This window comes from Mustela erminea, chromosome 3 (genome assembly GCF_009829155.1).
Source record: "Mustela erminea isolate mMusErm1 chromosome 3, mMusErm1.Pri, whole genome shotgun sequence".
In the NCBI taxonomy this organism is placed as follows: domain Eukaryota; kingdom Metazoa; phylum Chordata; class Mammalia; order Carnivora; family Mustelidae; genus Mustela; species Mustela erminea.
The window spans coordinates 83778026-83797936 of NC_045616.1; the positions used below are offsets into that span (position 1 = coordinate 83778026).

At 39.6% G+C, this 19911-nt stretch overlaps 1 long non-coding RNA gene across 1 annotated transcript; it reads left to right on the forward strand.

Annotated features, from left to right (window-relative positions):
- The first annotated feature begins 5428 nt into the window (after positions 1–5428).
- LOC116585616 lies at positions 5429–11829 on the forward strand. The gene is made up of 3 exons (XR_004283726.1): positions 5429–5439; positions 6803–6805; positions 11766–11829. It is a non-coding gene; the product is annotated as an uncharacterized LOC116585616 (long non-coding RNA).
- The last annotated feature ends 8082 nt before the right edge of the window (positions 11830–19911 follow it).

A 19911-nucleotide genomic window follows, 5' to 3' on the forward strand; every position in this document is an offset into this window, starting at 1 on the left:
TTCCCTGACTCTACAGCCTGCTAGCCTGCCCTGCAAAATTCAGGCTTGCCAGCACCTATAATAGTATGAGCCAGTTCTTTAAAATAAATCCATCTTTCTTTCTCTCTCGCTCCCATTTTCAATCTCTCTCCTTCTCTCTATACACACACACACTCTCTCTCTCTCTCTCTCTCTCTCTCTCTCTCTCCTCCTTTGGTCTTGCTTTTCTGAAGAAACTTGAGTGATGATACAGTCTCATAATCAAGCCTCTTACCTATTTTTACCAGAATGTTGACTTCTCTAACTTTTAGCTGCATCTGTCCTTTCCATTATAAACCATAAATAGGATAACTGTTTTTACAAAGTAACATACTGAATTCACCCAATGGGACCCCTTATATTTGGGCAAGGAGAATAATACATCTTTACTTGACCAAATTAGTTTCTAAATTGGCTTTACTCTTGCAGTTAAATGTATCATGTTGATCTTGAACATTTTTAATAAGTAGATTTATATTAGCGACCAAATGTTAAAATTGTTTAAACTTGAAAGGTCCACTTTGCAATGAAATGAAACGGATTTTGGTGGATGTTAAGGAGTTGCCAATAAGGATTAATTGAAACTCAAATGTTCTTTATTATTTGTTAATTATGTAATTGTTATTCATCCAACCATCTTGATTTTCCATGTTAAATAATCATGCTTGTGTTTCACCCTAGCCTTTCTGTTTAGTTAACTGATTAATTAAGAATGGGGATATTCTGCATTTATTAACATTCTAATGGGCAGATTGATTCCCTGTAGTCCAAACATCTACATATGTTCAGTTTTTGAGCTCAGCTTTATCTCCTTTTAAGTGATTATCATTTTTAATTGCAGATACTAGAAATTAAAAACCATGCTCTTAAACAACTGGTCCAACCAAGCTCATTAAAATGCCCCTTGAAGATCAAGAGTAAATGAGTACAAGCACTAGAAGGAATCACACACGGCCACTGTAGGATATAAATCATCACTAGCTAAGGACTCCTGTGGTCTAGCCATTCTTGTCTTTGAGTTCCCAAGAGCCAGCAACTTTGTAGGAGCATCTACTGGCCTGAGGGTCACACAAATCTAATTCTTTTTTTTTTTTCTTTTTCTAAGGGGTTTGGAATCTAAAACCATCACCATTTATGAAATTGAAGTTCATCAGATACTAAAAATTAGGTCATTGTCTTTGACCCAAACGCGCATCAGCCATATTTTAATGAGTCTCTGGTACATGGGCTATGAGGCTTTCCATTATATTCTATTAACCACTGTAAGTCAAATAGTAGTAAGAAGGTCCATTGTTTCCCTACAGGGAGAAAACCACTTTACTCAGTAGGATAGGTGGGTAGAACAATGGTTAACTGCTGGTGTTGGATTAAAGCCTACTTTCCATTTGAAGAAAGGGCCCAACTGGCAACATAATTTGTGTGGGTCCAGTGCAAAATGAATGCTGAACATTCAAACTGCCCTCATCTCCTTTGCTCAGAAGAACATTCTAGGTTACCTCCGTCTTCAGTCACAAAACACAGATTTGAGATTAAATTGTTAAGAATTTCAAGACAGTGAGAGCAGAGCATTAAACCAAGGGTGGGTCCCTGATGCTGGCCCTGAGCCCAAGACAGAGTAATGTGCACAACTTGTCATGGTAGATTTAGATCTCAAATCTAGATCTTGGATTTGGGCTTTTAATAATTGCTAAGCCAATCCAGTGCTCAGGAGTACTCCCTGCTCCTTTGGTATGACTGGAGGGTATGCATTCACTCCCACCCTCACCCATCACCGAATCCCCTTTCTTCCTTGTCCTTCCTTCCTGTGTAAGTTCAGGGTTGCAGTTTCATACCAGGACACATACCAAAGACTCAGAACAATTAATAAGGTAAGGAAAGAAAAAAGAGAAATAAAACAAAATCAATACTTGAGAATCTTAGTGTATGAGTTAGGAGAAAATTAATAATATGGGATTTTAAAATAAATTTGGGAGTGTGTTAGTTTATTTTAGTAAGTTTATTTGAAGATCATCTACATGTTTAAGTAGGTCAGTAATAAGGATGAAAAGGGAAAGCTGTAAAACTACTGGAGAAAAGAAAATAATTTGATTTCTTTCTTTGGTTTCCAGAGATATAGAACAGGGAGAGAGACCCAGCCCTCAAATCTTGTGTTATTTTTATTTTACACAACATAGCTGCTATGTGAACACAGTTTGCTCCATGATTTAATGCCTTCTGTGCATATGCTAAGCTATTCATTAGATTTAGGATTTCTTTTGGATTTAGGGTATCTTCTCAGAAGACCTTAGACTTATCATTCTAAAAGAAGTGAATTGGGGCACCTGAATGGCTCAGTCAGTTGAGCATCTATCTGCCTTCGGCTCAGGTCATGATCTCAGGGTCTTGGGATCGAGTCCCACTTCAGGCCCTGTTCAGTGGAGAGTCTGCTTCTCCCTCTCCCCTCCTCCCCTGACTCAAGCACACACTCTCTCTCAAATAAATAAAATCATTAAAAAAAATCAAAATAACTAAAAGAAGTAAATCAACATATATAATATTTTTAGCCTGTAACTTTCACTTTTTTTTACTTGATTTTCCCACCATTTATTCATCCTTTCAACTATGCCAGGCTCTATCCTAGGCTCCAGGGATATAAGTCAGGTGGTGAGGTATTTTTTCTTATAGAGTACATTTTCTCCTGCAGGGGGACAAATAGTAATACTCAAATCCCCATGACACAAGAAAACAGTGTCATAAAGAAAACAGAACAAGGCTAGGGCTAGGCGGTGCCTGGTGGTTACTTTCAGCTATGCCAGGGATGCCTGTCTGAGGAAGCAACATTTAAGCAGAGATCTAAAGGATAAGAAAAGGTCAGGGATCTGGGGAAGAGCACTGCCAATAGGGAACAGCATGCACCATGGGCTGAAGGAGGTACACAGATAGTTTCAGAGCTTTTTGTTTTCCTACATACAATTTCTCCCCAGAAACCTCATGATGTCATCAGACCTGGGAGGGCTTCTGAAGTCTTGGTGGCCACGCTTGAGGAAGTATGGATTTACACCTACTCACTTTTTTATTTTATTTTATTTTTATTTTTTTAAGTAGGCTCCATGCCCATTGAGGAGCTCAACACAGGTCTCAAACTCAAAACCCTGAGATTAAGACATGAGCTGAGAGCAGGAGTCAGATGCTTTACCCACTGAGCCACCCAGGTGCCCCTACACCTATTCATAGCTTCCTGTCACTCATTAGGTCTTCAAAGAATCAATGGATTGAAGGTTGAATTATCATAACAGTAAAGAAAGTGTGGTTAACAAATGTTTAAAAGTTATCACAGCACTTCTCTTCCTATTTCTGTAGTTCTCAAGAAAATGTATGTGATTAAAGAAGTTTAGTGTATCTGTAAGGCTTCACTCCCCAAATGTGTATATGAAACCAGCATGTCAGGTGAATGCACACGTGGGTACGTACACATGTATGCAAGATAATAAGGTTTTGATTTGTTCAAACAGAATATAAAGATTGGCTGTTTATCTCTTCTTCCCGCTCACCCCTCATCCCTGTCTCTCTCTCTTGTTCTACTTATCTCTCTTTCTTAGCTCTGTATACATCAGGACTAGGGATGTTGGAAGCTGACGATGATGAGCGAGGATGGCTGAAGAGTAAACAGAAGTGTCATTGGAGAAAAGGGATTAGGTTCAATTATAATGCATTTCATGACTCCTTAACAAGAATGGGGAAGTTGTTATAATTCCATTTGCTTTTTAGATAAAGTCAGTGGAAATATACTCTACAAAGAAAATTTAGGAACCTGGGTACAGAAGGAAAAAAAACCCCATACATATAGAAATTTCATTCACTACAATAACTGACTCACCATTTCCAGTGTCCCTCTGGTCTAGTTCTCTTCAGTCTTACTCAGAAATCCACATGTTTTGGACTTTAGTCACTAGCTGCAGTTGCTGGCGACTTCCCGCAGGAAAGTGTGAATCCTTGAATGAATCGTTGCCGCGATGAACTTCACATAAAGCTGTGAGCAACCAGCCCTAGAATACAGAGCGTATGGGATGGGATGTTTGAGTCTGAAATGTCCTGTAATATCTTTGGACAACACCCTGTTTTACAAGTCCCCCAGAATAACCACTGTCTACTTAGGTAGAATTGAGAACTCGTCAGAGGAGGTCGCACATGGCAGTCAATCAGCACAGTTTCATAAGATGTTTTAAAATCTTCAAGTTCTTCTGCTTCATTGCTTGTACTGATAAACTGAGATATTACTAGGAGTTGAATCACTCTGGTCACCCTAGGAAAACTTTATGACATTATGATATCATCAGAATTCATTTCTCCTCTTTCTTTAAACCATGAGAACAGCCTTACCTATATTCTGGATACTCCCTGCTTGCCCCTCCACACCTGCCCCTCCCCCTTCCCCACACTGCTTTGTGCCCCAGGAAATGGATCCCAGTTCACAGTCATAGCCAGACTTCCCTGCCCTTGCTTTCAGGCCAGATTTGGCTTATATAGTATGTATTAGCTGGAGATAAGAGAGTTGGGAGAGAGAGAAGTGTTGGGATGTTTTCTCCCCTGTTTCCTTTCCTTCCTGCGCCACAACTTCTGGGGAAAGGAACTTCTCTTGTAACTAGCTCGGTCTTTCTCTGTGATGCTATAACTTCTTTATCCTTCCTTGCTGGCAGCAAGTAAGCAAAGCCTTCCCCTGCAAGACTGGGGTACTTGCTATCCCTTGTAGGTTTCCCTCAAACTCTGTCATACATTTAGGAGCAGTCCTTTTGCTAAGTGCTCTTCAATTACCCCCTTCTTTTTCCTATTAGAATTCTGAATGACATGCTATTTTATCTTGGGCTATTAACCTGTATGTTCCTGGCTCATAGTAGGCGTATATTTCAGTGAGGATAGAAACCCTTCTGGGTATTTCAAACTGGAAGGAATTGAACACAATGGAACTGACCACAGTGATTTACAGAATCTTTGGAGAAAGAACTTGGAAAGGAAGGTCAGACAAAAACCTTGTTGGCTTTCCTAAGATCATGAAACTAGACATTTCTCTAATAAATAGCCGTCAAAGCTCCCAGAAGCATCTAAGTGCATGAATCACATTAGAATGCCCCAAACCTCAAATCAGCCAACTTCCTGCATATGTGTCTGCTAATGTTGGAGGAAACAGTAGTTTCAGCTTTTCATCCACCTTCCATGTCTTACACGGTGCCACTCTTTAGCAGGGACTCACCGAAAATCTTCCTTTTGAGGGATTTGGGAGAATATCTTTCGCTGGCTTCTTCTGGGAGAACAGAGAGTACAGACAGGGAAGAGAGTGTCGCTGAGCTGGCAACAAAGATTCTGCACGACAAGCACTCAGTAGATATTGTACTTACCTTGGAAAACTTCCTTAATACCCTGTGCCTCAGTTTCCTCATCTTTTAAGTGATGGAGACTAATAATAACTAATACCCATCTTAAAGTGGTCAAGTACAGATTAAATAAGTAATATAAAATACTTCTAAGTGAGTGAAGAAGAACCTCTTACCTTTTTTCATGCCATGCATCCCTTTTGGCCATCTGGTGAAGCTTATAGATGTCTCTTCTCAGAAGATAATATTTTGTAATTAAAAATAATTAAAAAAGATTCAAAGGAAATCGATCATATTTAAATGCAATAGTCAAAAACATTTTAACTATGATATAGTAACACACACATTAAATAACAAAATCTAGTGGGCAGGTCTTGTAACTACCACAATTTTCAAAGAAGTTTTTGGCATTAATGATATAATACTACAACATCTGACCGGTGGTATGAAAATATCTGAACTCTGTTGGTGACAAAATCATTGGGACTACTTACACCACTCTGATTCATTTCCAACATCTATAATTGTATGGCATACTAAATTTCAGAGAGGCTAGTAAAAACAAAGTGTAATTTTTTCCCATTCATATCCACTAGGTTTCATAATTAGAAAAGTTAATGCTCCCAGTGGAAATTGTGGAACCCCCTTAGAGAGCCGGGAACATGGAATGATCCCCCTTGAAGCTCACCCTTTCCTTTGGGTGCACAAGCCTCTTTGTCCTCCCAAAGACCTGGAGTGGAAATCAGCACCCCCCTTCCTACTTCCACAGGTTTTCTTATCCCACAGGGCACACTTCCCACAGAGGAGAGAACTTCTTGAAAAAACTAATCACCCAACAAACCAGCTGACAAAATTTTGAGCGGCATCAGCAATCATAGGAGAGCATTCGGAGACAAATGGGAACACTGTGATACGATGCTAAACTCTGAAGCCAAACACTGAAACATGCAGAGCAGAAAAAGGATGCAGAAATCCCCACACATAGCTCTAAGATAATGGTGACAATAGGAGCTCACGGGAATAACCCAGCTTGAGTGTTGGACACATTTGGATTGCAACCCTGGCTCTGTAACTGAGGAACTCTGCCTTGGGGCAGATGACTTCATGTCTCCAACCTCAGTCCCCACCTGCAAAATGGAGACAATAGTACTAACCACAGAGGGTTACTGTGAGGATTAAATCATGTGAGCTTTGGGAAAGGACTCAGCACAGTGATTGACACTGAGTAAGCATGCAGGGAACGTTAACTTTTAGAAGTAGCTCTGCTATGTAAATTCTTTCCTGCATTATTTCTCGGGTTGGGTGGGCAAAGCGTCCTATATAGCCTGTCACCTGCCAAAATGTGCTGCTCAGTTAGAATCCTGACTCTGCTGAAGAGAATCAAGCAGTAGGCTCACACTAACTGTCTCAAATTCATGATATGAAAGGAGAGTCAGTGGGTGTCCTTCCCTAAAAGCCAAGTGTCTAACAAAAGTAATGGCCTATTGTAGTACTTCAGTCATGGGGCTGAGGGAGTCCATTTTTGCTGTGTGTTGGACCTGTAAAATGCTGTCATAGCTGTCTGCTTTGCAAATAGAGTTCGGTTCACTGCCAAACTCTGAAATAAGATGCTCGGCAACCTCACCGCAGCTGTTCACTTCAGTTAGCGTGTGTCAATGCAAGTGAGGTCTATTATGGTTCGGTGATTTTCCATCTTTTGTCAGGCAACAGAGCCTTCTCCTGGTTCCCTCTCCCTTGTGGCTCTGGACTTCTTAAAGAATTTGTTAACACTTTGCTCTGTTTCTGTTTCCCTAGTGCCTTTCTTCTCTTTTTCCTTTTGAATGTTTTATAAAAAACTGGTAACAAGTCTGAACACTGTCCAGAAGATGAAAGGCACACACACTTAGGAACAGAAAAATGCACATAGTCCTTCCAAAACACAGAGTTTCAAGCCTAAAATTTTAATCCCTGAGAAACTATTGTTTACTTTCCCAGCATGAATTTAGGCAATAAATTTATCAGCTTCCCAGCTAATAATTTGTCGTTCAAGACACGGTCCAAAACAATTTCCCAGATGAGGAAAGAAATTTGCAAAGTAAGGCCTGGGACCCCTCACCTGGGTGGTATTAAGCAATATCTGAGAGCCTTTGTCTTAGGTACACATTGAAACTTGGAGCCCACTTTAAAATGACACCGGTGACCACTAGGGGAGACAAGGGACCACATGGCAGCAACCCAAAGTTGCAAGAAGCTAAAAAAAAATTCAGGACACATAGGAAGAGAATAGCATCTAGAGGCTCTCAAAGAACCATGCATTTGTATAACATAATTATGTAGATTTTGATTAGATACTTGTTTCCTTAATGATTCAAGCACATTGAAATTATTTGAGTCAGTTTAGAGTTGAGAGAACTGAAGCTTGGAGCTTGGAGAGGTTCTGATGTGTCCAGTCGCATGTTAAAAATGGTGGAGCCATGTCAATTTCTTTATTATTGCCCCAAGGAGAAAGTGAAAATCCTATTGGATTTAATTAGTCTGGGTGGTTGCATAATTCAATTAAGCCAGTTTCCCAGAGCTCCTATGTACAGCACTCTGCTTTTGTGCAACAGAAGGCAATCCATCAGAACAGGAAAGCCTTGGAACTCATCATCACCCACACAGCCACTTCCCAAACAGCAGAGCAGACGTTGTGAATTTGGGTTTATTCTTAGAGTACCTTTACCTTAGTCCCCCAGACAGTTATCATCTATCAATTCACATTGGTCCACATGAGCTAAACCTATTTCCTATTTCAAACTAAGCTAGTGCTCTTTCTGCCATATACCATAGATACATCCAAATGTAAAGGGGGAAAAATCTTTAAAACAGGAACTACTTTAGGCTCTGCATAAAATTTTTCTATCATAATTTTTACAATAACAGTGGTATCTAGGGACATCGATAACTGTCTAAATAACCTATCAGCCATGTATTGGAGGCCATCATATTTATAAAATCTTCACTATAAACTAGATGGCCATCTTCTCTCTTTCTCAAATTATCTTAGGCTCTCTGTGTATGACATCATGTCAGAAGACACTGCATGGGAGAAGGGGTGCATATACACTCAATGTAGGAGTACATACATACTCTTATAGGAGTCGGAAATAAAAGAGTGAACAGGATGAGATCTCTGTTCTCATAAAACTTACATTCTGAAGGAGCCCGACAGCCATTAACCAAACAAAAAAATAAATAAATATACATGATAACTTCAGTTGTTGAAAGATTCTACAGAAAAAAATACCACCAGCTGCTTGTTACTTCTCATGGATCACTCTTAGCTGTTAGCAGTAAACGGCTTCACCTTCAGGCTTTTTAACTTGTGGGTGAAGTACCTGTAGTCAGAGCCGGAACCACCTCAGCCCAAAGGTGATGTCCAGGTTGCTCTTCATTGTTCGCTCTTGGCAAGAAATGGCTTTACTTGGCACTTCAGCTTCTGCTGTTATTTGGTGTATGTTTGGTCATTAGCAAATGAAAGTAAGTTGCCCTTGGGCAAAAAGAAAGAAGGGTGGATGCAATAGACTGTGCTTTCAAGACCACTCCAAGGAGATATTTGAACCAAGACCCTCATGATGAGTAGGGCTCCGTATCTGAAGATCTGGGAGCAAAGGGTTCCAGGCGCACAGCATACAGGGAAGGGGAGCCCCAGTCCAGCACTGAGCATGCTTGGCAAGTTCAAGGACAAGGCAGAGGGCCATGGCATCTGGAGCCAAGTGAGTGAGGGGAGAACAGCATGAGCCGAGGCCAAAGGGGTGGCAGGGCCAGATATTGTAATGCTCTATAGGCTGTGGTGAGGACCTTGCATTGATACTGAGTTCATTTTCAAGTCTTTGGAGGGCTTTCAGTGGAAGAGATACTTAGAGTGATTGAAGTGTTTAGGAAGTCAGAATGAGGGCCAGTTGCTTTCCTCTAGGAGTTGATAAACTACAGTACTAATTACGATTCAAGGCAGTAATTGAAGGGTGAGTTGCAAGTGCTGAGACAGATCATCTACAGGCTCCCGCCCCCTCAGGAATATATGTGCCGGGAGAGTGGTGTTCCAGTCTGTACCACAGTTTGAGTCCAAAAGCAGCAGTTTAGTATTAAAGGGTAAAATTATCTGAAGTTTTTAAATTCAAAGGGAGAAATAGTTATTTTTTTTGTTTTTTTTTTTTAATGCAATCGGTAACTTTCAGAGAGTATGATAAAATCTTTCAATTGCTTTAAAAAGGGCTTGTGTGGTACAAGTCCCAACATCCAGTCTTTTATCTCTTTGATTTATGGAAAAGGGGAAGCATAATACCTGAGCATTTTATACTCAAGGCAATCCTCTTCTTTTGTGTTTGCTGATGGTAGCATTAGGAATGTTTGAAATTTTTAAATGTAGTTAATAGAAAGTAATACTCATTTTTTCTTGCTATCTCTCTCTCCCCCCCCAACTCTCCCTCCCTTTCTTTCTTTTTTCCTTCCTTCCTTCCTTCTTTCACTATTGATGCAATGTCCTTGATCCAGGAGTGTGTAATGTCCATAAGGAAAGTTTCTGGGTCAGGATCTCTGAGTTCCTGCTGTTGCTCTGTGACCTTCAGTAAACATTTTCACTTGGGGACTTGGTGTTGGTTACTCATACCCAAATGAGAAAGTTGACTTAGGCCATCCCTAAGTTCCTCAACACTACTTTTTATTCCCAATGATATGCTAACCCCTTTGCATTTGGGTCCACCTTTAAAGTCTACCGTGTTGACAATTGAAAAACAAAATAGAAGGCAACTAAATTTGGGAACTTGAGATATTCTGGGACTTAGAGAAGGAAGTTTACAATACCCTGGTGGGGCTTAGGGACCCTCATAAAGAGGAAGCAGACCTGCTTGTGCAAACTATTTGTGGTCTCCATGAACATTGTCACTAACTTGCTTTGCACATTGGAATGTGAGAGGCTTATAAAAGAATGTAAGAGCTGCTTTGGAAAACTCACGATCCATCTTAGAAGATGTCTTATGTCTTCATAAACAGATGACAGGTGAAATAATATGGTGCAAGGTGAGTAATGTGATAGGCCACAAGGAATTACATAATAAATTTTTAAATGAAGAAGATATGGAGTAAAATAAATGCAGGATAAACTGAGCTTCTGACTTCTGAGAGATGTATTCATTATATATTCAACTTGTTAAATCATTTAGCAAGTAGTTATTGTGTGCTCACTTTGTGCCAAGAGCTCTGCTAGGTGCTGGAGAGGAGGGAGCCAACGTGGGCATGCTAGATCCCCAAATCAGTAATTGCAGTCTTTTGGAGGGACTCAGAGCTGCACGAGTGTCTGATTTCTCCTCTCTTCCATTCACCATCAGCGTAATGCGTACAGTTTAACCTGTGAACTTAGGTTACCAGTATTTCCCTGTGCCTTCTCCCAAGATGTGCAGAATTAGAGAACTACCAAATAATCAGCTACGTAGACCTTTCTCCTGTTCTCTACAGAGATCACGTAACTTCAGTTCGAATGCCTCTGAGGACAAAGATCTCCTAACTTTATGAGGTGTCCATCTCACTAGGGTGATGGCAACTATCCATACTTTCTTCACACTGAATCACTCTTCTCTTTGCCTCCTTCGTACAATCCTGTGCCTGTTTATTAAAAACTGTGGTCTCACATCGCAAAGGCAGCCTTGCAGACTTTCTTCTCCACTGGGACCAAAAAAGCATTTTTTTAATTGAAGTATAGTTGACACACAATGTTACATTAGTTTCAGGTGTACAATAGTGATTCGACAACTTTAGATTATGCTTTGCTCACCTCCATTTATTACCGTACAAGGCAGTTAAAATACCATTGACCCTATTCCCTTTGCTGTACTTTTTTTTTAAAGATTTTATTTATTTATTTGACAGAGAGAGATCACAAATAGGCAGAGAGGCAGTCAGAGAGAGAGGGGGAGAAGTAGGCTCCCTGCCGAGCAGAGAGCCTGATGTGGGGCTCGATCCCAGGACCCTGGGACCATGACCCAAGCTGAAGGCAGAGGCTTTAAACCACTGAGCCACCCAGGTGCCCCCCTATGCTGTACTTTTCATCCCAGTGACTTACCCATTCCATAACTAGAAACCTATATTTCCACTCCCCTTTGACCATTCTGTTCACCCTTCCAGTGCCTCCCTTCTGGCAATCTCAATTTGTTGACTATATTTATGGGTCTTTTTCAACTTTTTTGTCTGTTCAATTGTTTTGTCTGCTTCTTAGATTCCACATATAAGTGAAATTATAGGGTATTTTTTTTTCTCTCTGGTTTCACTTAGCATAATGTCCTCTGTGTCCATATATGTTGTCACAAATGCCAAGATCTCATTTTTTATGGTTCAGTAGTACTCCATGGTATATATACCACATCATTTTTATCCAGCTGTTGGTAGACACTTAGGCTGCTTTTAGATCTTGGCTATTATAAATAATGCTACAATAAACAGGGATGCATATCTTACTGAATTAGTGTTTTTGTTTCAAAAAAGTATTTTAAACAGCACAATATAAAAGTAATAATAGCATTTTAAAGATACAGTTCAATTAATCTATTTTATTATCTCTCAACATACATGATTATATAGTATGTGGGGTATAGGTGAACTGTTTCAAGCTTAAGTTCTTTTTTATTGTTGTTATTTAGCAAAGACTACTACCTCATTCTTTATTTGTCACATAAGGGGATATTTAATTTAATAAATAAAACATATATTTATATTAAAGTCAAATTTCCAGATTTAAAAGGTAACTTTGAATTTCAGAAGCTATTTCCTAGAAGTTTGTCCTAGATCCTGCCTTTCATTAGCTCAAATAGGATGACTTTGGCAGTCATTAAAAGTGATATTTGCACAGTGATTTTCCAGTAAGCCACATTTCCAAGTTCTTAGTGACTGCTGGAGCCTTGAAATATATCTATAAGAAAATCATTTGCATATTTTCAGAAATTTCTCATCTTGATCCACTTACATATACATCTTGTAATGATTTTCATGACAAAGCACTCTTTCCTTTACTAAGTCACTATCTTTTACGCTGTAGCACTCTGCTACACAATTGTGGTGAGCAATCCCCATTTTTACAAGGGACAGACACCCAAAGCAGTGGGCTCAGAGCCTTGATTGGCTCTCATAGCTTATATGTTCAGGCTGTAGGGACAGTTGCTCATCCAGAGGCTCAGGGGCTCACACCATGTCCTCAGGACTTGGTCTCACTCTCTATCTTTTAAGGCATCTTCCTCTGGGATGACTCCATACTCAGGCGGGTTACCTACCCTTCTTGGAAGCAAGGGGATTCCCTAGCATCCCCAGGCCTACGTTGTCCTTTAAGTAGTACCAGAAGAGATCACCACTACCCCCAACAGTACACAAAAATCCTATGGTTTAATCCCATTGGCCTAAATTGGGCCACTTTCCTATTTCTGGACCAGTTCCAGCTTTTCCAGGGGGGTAAACCATGCTGATTGGCCAGGTCTGAGCCAGAAGGTCACCCTGGAGCAGGGTTTTGTGGGGTGAAGTAAGGTCAGCCACTTGAACCTAGCATTCACTTGGACAGAGAGTGAGTAAGAAGTGTTCTTGAAGAAAATTGGGGAGTGGATGTGTGGCAGGCAAAAATAGTAGATGTCTTGTACTGAAACCTTTTGCTGATACAATGTTCATAGTTTTTGAATTACAAGAGAGGATATTTCAGGTAGAGAGGTAAATGAGGACCTTTGTATTTAGCTAGGTCATGGCAGAACCTGGGATGATACCAAGGTCATATGGACTTGTAGTGTAATTGACCCTTCATAAATGTTTCTTTTTAAAAAGCCAGTCATATAATTTGTGGGGTTCAGGAAAAAATGAACATGTGAGGGCACTTTTTCAAAAGATTCAAGACTGTCATAAGCGGAACATTAAGTGGAGGGCACAGAGCACAGTGCCAGGAAGCCAGCTCTGGTTGACCAGCACCATTCTTTGTAGGTGGGGCACAGTGTTTGTCGTCATACAGGCCTGAAAAAAAACTAGAAGACATTACCTTCAGCTTCCCAGAGCTATCTACCTAGTGTGGAGGTGGAAGAGCCTAGATCTGCTACAAGGTGAATACTATCTTGGGCTAAAGAAATGGGGTTATGGATTCCATAAAGAGAGAACAGATAATCCCACCCCATATTGCTCAGGTCCCATTTCAATATTGGGTTTGATTCTAGTTTCTGTATCCCTTAAAGACATTTTGAAGAGATTTGAAACCATGACACAGGTATGTACTACCAGGGTTTTGTTCTATTTTCTGCTTTCTGTTTTCGTGTAAGCACCTATTAGAGATTGCATTGCCCCAAAACTAATGTTTAAACTCTAATCCCCAGTCTAACTGTATTTGGAGATAGGGTTCTTAAGGAAGTAATTAAGGATAAGTGAGGTCATAATTGTGGAGCCCTGATCCAGTAGGGCTGATGTCCTTTAAGGAAGAGGAAAAGACACCAGGAGTGATGAACACATAAAGAGAGGCCATGTGAGGATATAGCAAAAAGATGGTTGTGTGCAAGTCAAGAAGGAAAGCTTCAGGAGAAACCAACCCTGAGAGCACCTTGATCTTGGACTTCCAGCCTCCAGAACTGTAAGAAAATGAATTTTGTTGTTTTACCCAGTCTGTGGTGTTTTGTTATGGTAGCCTGAGCAGACTAATACAGCATCTGAGAAATATTCGTTTAAGGAATAAGACAACTACTTGGAGAAATACTTAGAGAAACTGGGTAACCCAGAGAAGAGATTTAGAAATAATAGAATTATCTGCAAAAGAAGGGGTGTGTTCTGTATATCCCTAAATGGAGGACTGAAGGCCAATAATCAGCAGTTGTAGAAAAATAGGCATTGGCTCAGCAAGGAAGAATTTAGCAGCTAGACTTTATTAGAATTCCTCCTGGAAGAACATTATCATGGGCTTCTAGAGTTTAATAGCAGCTCAAAGAGAGTCCAGTTACAGGGAAAAGCTCAGTGTGAGGGTCTTTCAGAAAGGAAATGGGTCAAAATTGCCTTCTTGGGATGGTTACTGCAAGATTTCTTGAGAGAGGATCCTTCCTGAAATTCAGAGGTGTGTGTGGAGATGGTGGGGGGGGGGGGCTGAGGTTGTATATTTCTTAATGGAGTAGTGGGTAATAAATCAGTTTGCAAAGGAAGTCATCAGAGCTGAGAGTGGTTTAGTTAAAATTGTGACATCATAAACTAATTATAAGGCAAGTTTTTGAAAAGTATACCTCAAGTACTTGGCAGAATTTACCTATTTGCTCTATATATGGTACAGTATTACTAATAGTTAATAAAGGGAAATCACTATACCACATTGATCTGAGTCCATTTCTGCAAACATACACCTGCTATTGAGGTATTTCCTTGAGGTTACTTAGCCATTAATTCTAAAATCCATATCTAAATTGCTGTGCTGTCAGAGGAAGTAGTATCAGTTCATCTGGTGATGGCAAATAGAGCAGAGTACAGTCCAGAGAGGAAATCAGTTCATCTCTTTAGAACCTTAATGATACTGAAACCTGACACTAATCACTACTGGTGAATAAGGGGAAAAAAATGAACTACAAGAACATGAAGCATAGCCAAACTGGTTCAGGTGAGGCCAGAACTTCCCCACAACTCACTTAAATTAATCTCATTGTTGCTTAATCCAGAAAATACAACTAACAAGGCTTATCTTTTTTCTAGCACTGTCAGACCTTCTGGGGCAGTGCTATGCAGTTGACAGAATGTGAGCCATGTATGTAATCTTAATTATTTTCATAGCCACATTAAAAAAAAGCCTAAAAGAAACAGATAAAACCAATTTTGACAATATATTTCACCCAGTGTATCTTAAAATATTATTATTTCAACACATAATTAATATAAAAATTCAAATAAGGTATTTTACTTTTTTTTCCCTGAGCCTTAGAAATCTTGGGTGTATTTTATTTACAGGACAACTTATTTCGGACTAACTTCATTTCAAGTGCTCAGTAGCCACATGTGGTTAGTGGATACTGAACTAGACAGTGCAGAGTGAGAGTAGTGGGTTCCAAACTTGTTTTATGGTATATGCCTTTTAGGAAAAGTATGAATAAATGCATCGTGTCATAAATTTGATACAGACATTTTATTTTTTTTTTTATTTTTTTTTTTTTAATATTTTATTTATTTATTTGACAGAGAGAGATCACAAGTAGGCAGAGAGGCAGGCAGAGAGAGAGGAAGGGAAGCAGGCTCCCTGCTGAGCAGAGAGCCCGATGCGGGACTCGATCCCAGCAACCTGAGATCATGACCCGAGCCGAAGGCAGCGGCTTAACCCACTGAGCCACCCAGGCGCCCGATACAGACATTTTAAAACACAAATCAAATGAGGTACAAATAAAAATACAAGGATGTGCTTTATGGATTTATAGTAAAATCCATGCATATAATTTCTAAAGAAATAAATATGCCTATGTTGGGATACCTGTTCACTTTTTACCTAATAAGCACATCTTTAAAATTTTTATTGAGTGATAATTCCAAAATTCTATCTTACGGACTAGTATTACTAAATATGATGTGATAAAGAAAGTCTCTTTAAATTTGAAAATCTTGATTTGACATTTATATGACTTGTAACTTAGCAATTCAAAGGTCTATTAACTAGTGCATTTTGACACTTGGTTTTAATGGCTGTCGAAGCTGAAAAACATGGTATCTCCCTGAGATAAATAGATCTTAATTGAAGAAGCACATTATTGGTTGCACTTGAGATCATACTCCTTTTTTCAGTCCCATCTGCCAATTATGCAAGTCTTTGCAGTAATTCAACATGTAAATTTCTACTTCCCTGATATCACTTAGTGGTTGGTTGAGTTGCATGCCTATATTTTCAACATGTAGATTCAAAGCCCACTATAACTCTTTATGGAGTGATTAGAAAATTTTGTGTCTCATAGATTCCCAAGGTAACATTTAATGGTTTCACCCCTCCTAAATTTATGTCTTTGTAATAATCCCCCTCCCTTGAGTATGGGCATAATATATGTCTTACTTCCAGCTCATAGAATATTACAAAGGAGGTAGGATGTCAGTCTCATGATTCTCTTTGGTCATATAAGATTCTGTCTTAGAATACTAGTATGAGGGACTCTCCTTGAGGCCTGGAGGAAACAAGTGGCCATGTTAAAGAAGCCCACATAGCAAGAACCCATGGGCAGCTTCTGGGTCTGCAGGCCTTCTCTAGCCAGCAGCCAGAAAAAGCTTGTATCCTCAGTCATACAAGGAAATTAATTCTGCCAACAACCTGAATGAACTTGGAAGCAGATTCTTACCCAGTTGAGCTCCCAGATGAAAGCGCAGTCCAGCTGAGACATTAAATGCAGCCTTGGGAGACCCAAGGCAGTAGACCTGAAACACTGCCCTAGCTCCAGATCCAGGGAAACTGTGAGAAGAAAAACGTGCAGACTTGGTTTTAAACTGCCTTGTGAAATCTGTTACATAGCAATAGAAAATGAATACATTCTGTTTCTAGTTTTTTTTAAGTATGCAGGTATGAGAGTTTTGATAGGTGGCACATGGTTATGTTGAGCTACAGAGTCAGGAAACAGTGGAAACATTTCCAAGTATCTGTTTTCTAAATTCCCTATTCAAAATGTAATTTTTTTTTAATCAAACAGTCTTCTCTGCATACATTATTAAGATCTCAATGTTATGATTAAGAGATAGATCACAAATTTATATTTTGGAAATGTTTGTTTGTAAAGTAAAACTTGTAGCCCCTTGTCATTATGGAAAGGATTAGCAAATTTTGCACTTTTATATTTTTGTAAGAGAAGAATGTCTTTTATCTTTAAGTTCCACCACTTTTGTAGTGAGGTGGTTAAAAAAAGGTTGTCATGGTCTTGCTGTGTCTCATTACAAAATGATGTATAGTATACTATAATTTAAAAGTCCTCATTTAAAAAATTCTGATTTTTAAAGTTATTCACATCAGTGTAGCCATATGTGCTTCTGTGGATTTGACTTCTTGCCTATATTAGCTTACTAAGAATATGTGATGAATGAATTTCAAGTTTGGCATTATATATGTAATTTTTTTTAAAGATTTTATTTATTTATTTGACAGAGCAAGATCACAAGTAGGCAGAGAGGCAGGCAGAGAGAGAGAGGAGGAAGCAGGCTCCCTGCCAAGCAGAGAGCCCAATGCAGGACTTGATCCCAGGACCCAGAGATCATGACCTGAGCTGAAGGCAGAGGCTTAACCTGCTGAGCCACCCAGGCACCCTTATCTATGTAATGTTATCCCAGAAACTGTAAAAAAAAAAATTCTAATCAGAGATGCCAATATTAAAGTATATTGTACTTTAATTAATATGCTTATTTTCTTCATAAACATTTTTTTAATTATGGAAGTTATTTACTGTCAAAAATACATCTTATTCAGCTATCCTTAATTTAGCAACACTCCAGAAAATGGCAGTTCTTCATTTACTATTGAAACCTAATCTAGCAAATAACATCCATCTAGACATGCCAGAAACATTTGTACTTTTATCTTAGCTATAGAACAAAAGCCCTGTCATAAATCATCTGTTCCAGATGTTGTTTCTTATAACCTTCAGCACTCTAGTCTGTGCATATCCAGAAGTGTTTTACTACTGTGGTGTGATAAAAATATACATACTTGGTCTTTGTCCCCAGTTCCAGGCACAGATTTCCTAAAACCAAGGGAATTTTTTTAGTAATAGGAGTGTATTTTGTTATTCATAGTGATTGCTACACTTGAGTTTAAGCTATTGAAGTGAACAAGGGCAGTTCCCCTAGGTAACTTCCTGACAGAGGTGGTTACCAGAAACCCCAAACGTTTAATGAGAGGATTGAAACTTTCAGTTCCGCCCCTCAACCTCTGGAGAGAGAAGAGGGGGCCCGAGGTTCAATCACCGGTGCCCAGTAACTCAACCTATCATGTGTGTGTCATGAAACTTCAGCAAAAATTCTTAGGCGGTGAGGTTCAGGGAGCTTCTGGATTGGTGAGCACCAAAGGCATGGTAGGAGAAAGCATGCTCTGGGAGGTCTTGGAAGTTCTGTCTCTCTCCCACTGTCATCTCCTCAGATTGCCTGATGCTAAGCTATACCCTCTTGCCTCATACTTTGTTCTGTGTATCTCTTCCATGTGGCTGTTTCTGAGTTGTACCATCCATAATAAGGAGGGAAATGTAAATAAAGCATTTTCATGAGTTCTGTGAATAATTTTATTGAACTATCGAACCTGGGGGGGAATTGTAAGAACTCCAATATTTGAGGTCAGCAAGACAGAAGGGCAGATAGCATAGTCACCCTCTCTGTGGCTGATATCTGAAGCAGTCTTGTGAATTGAGCCCATAACCTGTGGGGTTTGTGCTACCTCTTGAGTAGTTAGTATTTGAGCTTGATTGAATTCCAGGACTACAATATACATGTGTAACTCCCTATAAATAGGTGAACAGATTTCTCAGTATCTCTGCCAACCAATACTGAGAGATAGGTTGGCAGACTTGACATTTTTACTTATGTGAGTTTAGGGGAATAGTTAGGCCTGCTTGTCTAGTGATGACAGTATGCTGGGTGTGAGAAATATGAAAAGAAACTGCTGTTCCTATTGATAACACTGTATGAGTTAGGTTCCTGAAAAGCTTCCTCATTCATTTCAGAAATATATTATTAGGTGATCGCTTTATGGTAGATGTTGACCATATAATGATGGACAAGATGAATATGCTCCCTATTATCTGGGGGTTTCTTTCCCTTCATCATTCACATCAAGGAAGCAAATGTGGGGCTGAACAGAGAAAGAGTGAGACTCATTTTAGGAAGAAAGTGGCCTTGAAAGGCTTCTTTGGGAAAATAACATTTTTCAAAATTTTATTTATTTATTTGAGAAAGAGAGAAAGAGGAGGAGCAGAGAAGAGGGACTAGCAGACTCTGCGCTGAGCACAGAACCCTACACAGAGCTTAAGGTCAGGACCCTGAGATCATGACCCCAGCCAAAACCAAGAGTCAAATGCCTAAATGACTGAGCTACCCGGGTGCCCCTAGAAAAGAAGCATTTAAATTGAGACCTAATGATGTACTACATGCTGGCTAATTGAACATAATAATAAAAAATAAAATAAAATAATTATAAAAAATAAATAAACTGAGACCTAAAACAAAACAAATGGCTAAGTGATGCCTAGGTTCAGGGAATAGCACAGACAAAACTATATGGTTGGAATGAGCTTGGCATGTTTGAAATATATCTACCAGTGTGGCTATGGCATACTAGTAACAAGAGCATTTAGTAAGATGAGGGTGAAAGAATCAAGCAGGGAGGGGTGCCTGGATGGCTCAGTGGGTTAAGGCCTCTGCCTTTGACTCAGGTCATGATCCCAGGGTCCTGGCTTCGAGCCCCGCATCAGGCTCTTTGCTCAGTGGGGAGCCTGCTCCCCACCACCAACCTACCTCTCTGTCTACTTGTGATCTCTGTCTGTGAAAAAAATAAAAAAAGTCTTTAGAAAAAAAAAAAAAGAAGAAGCAGGGAGTGCAT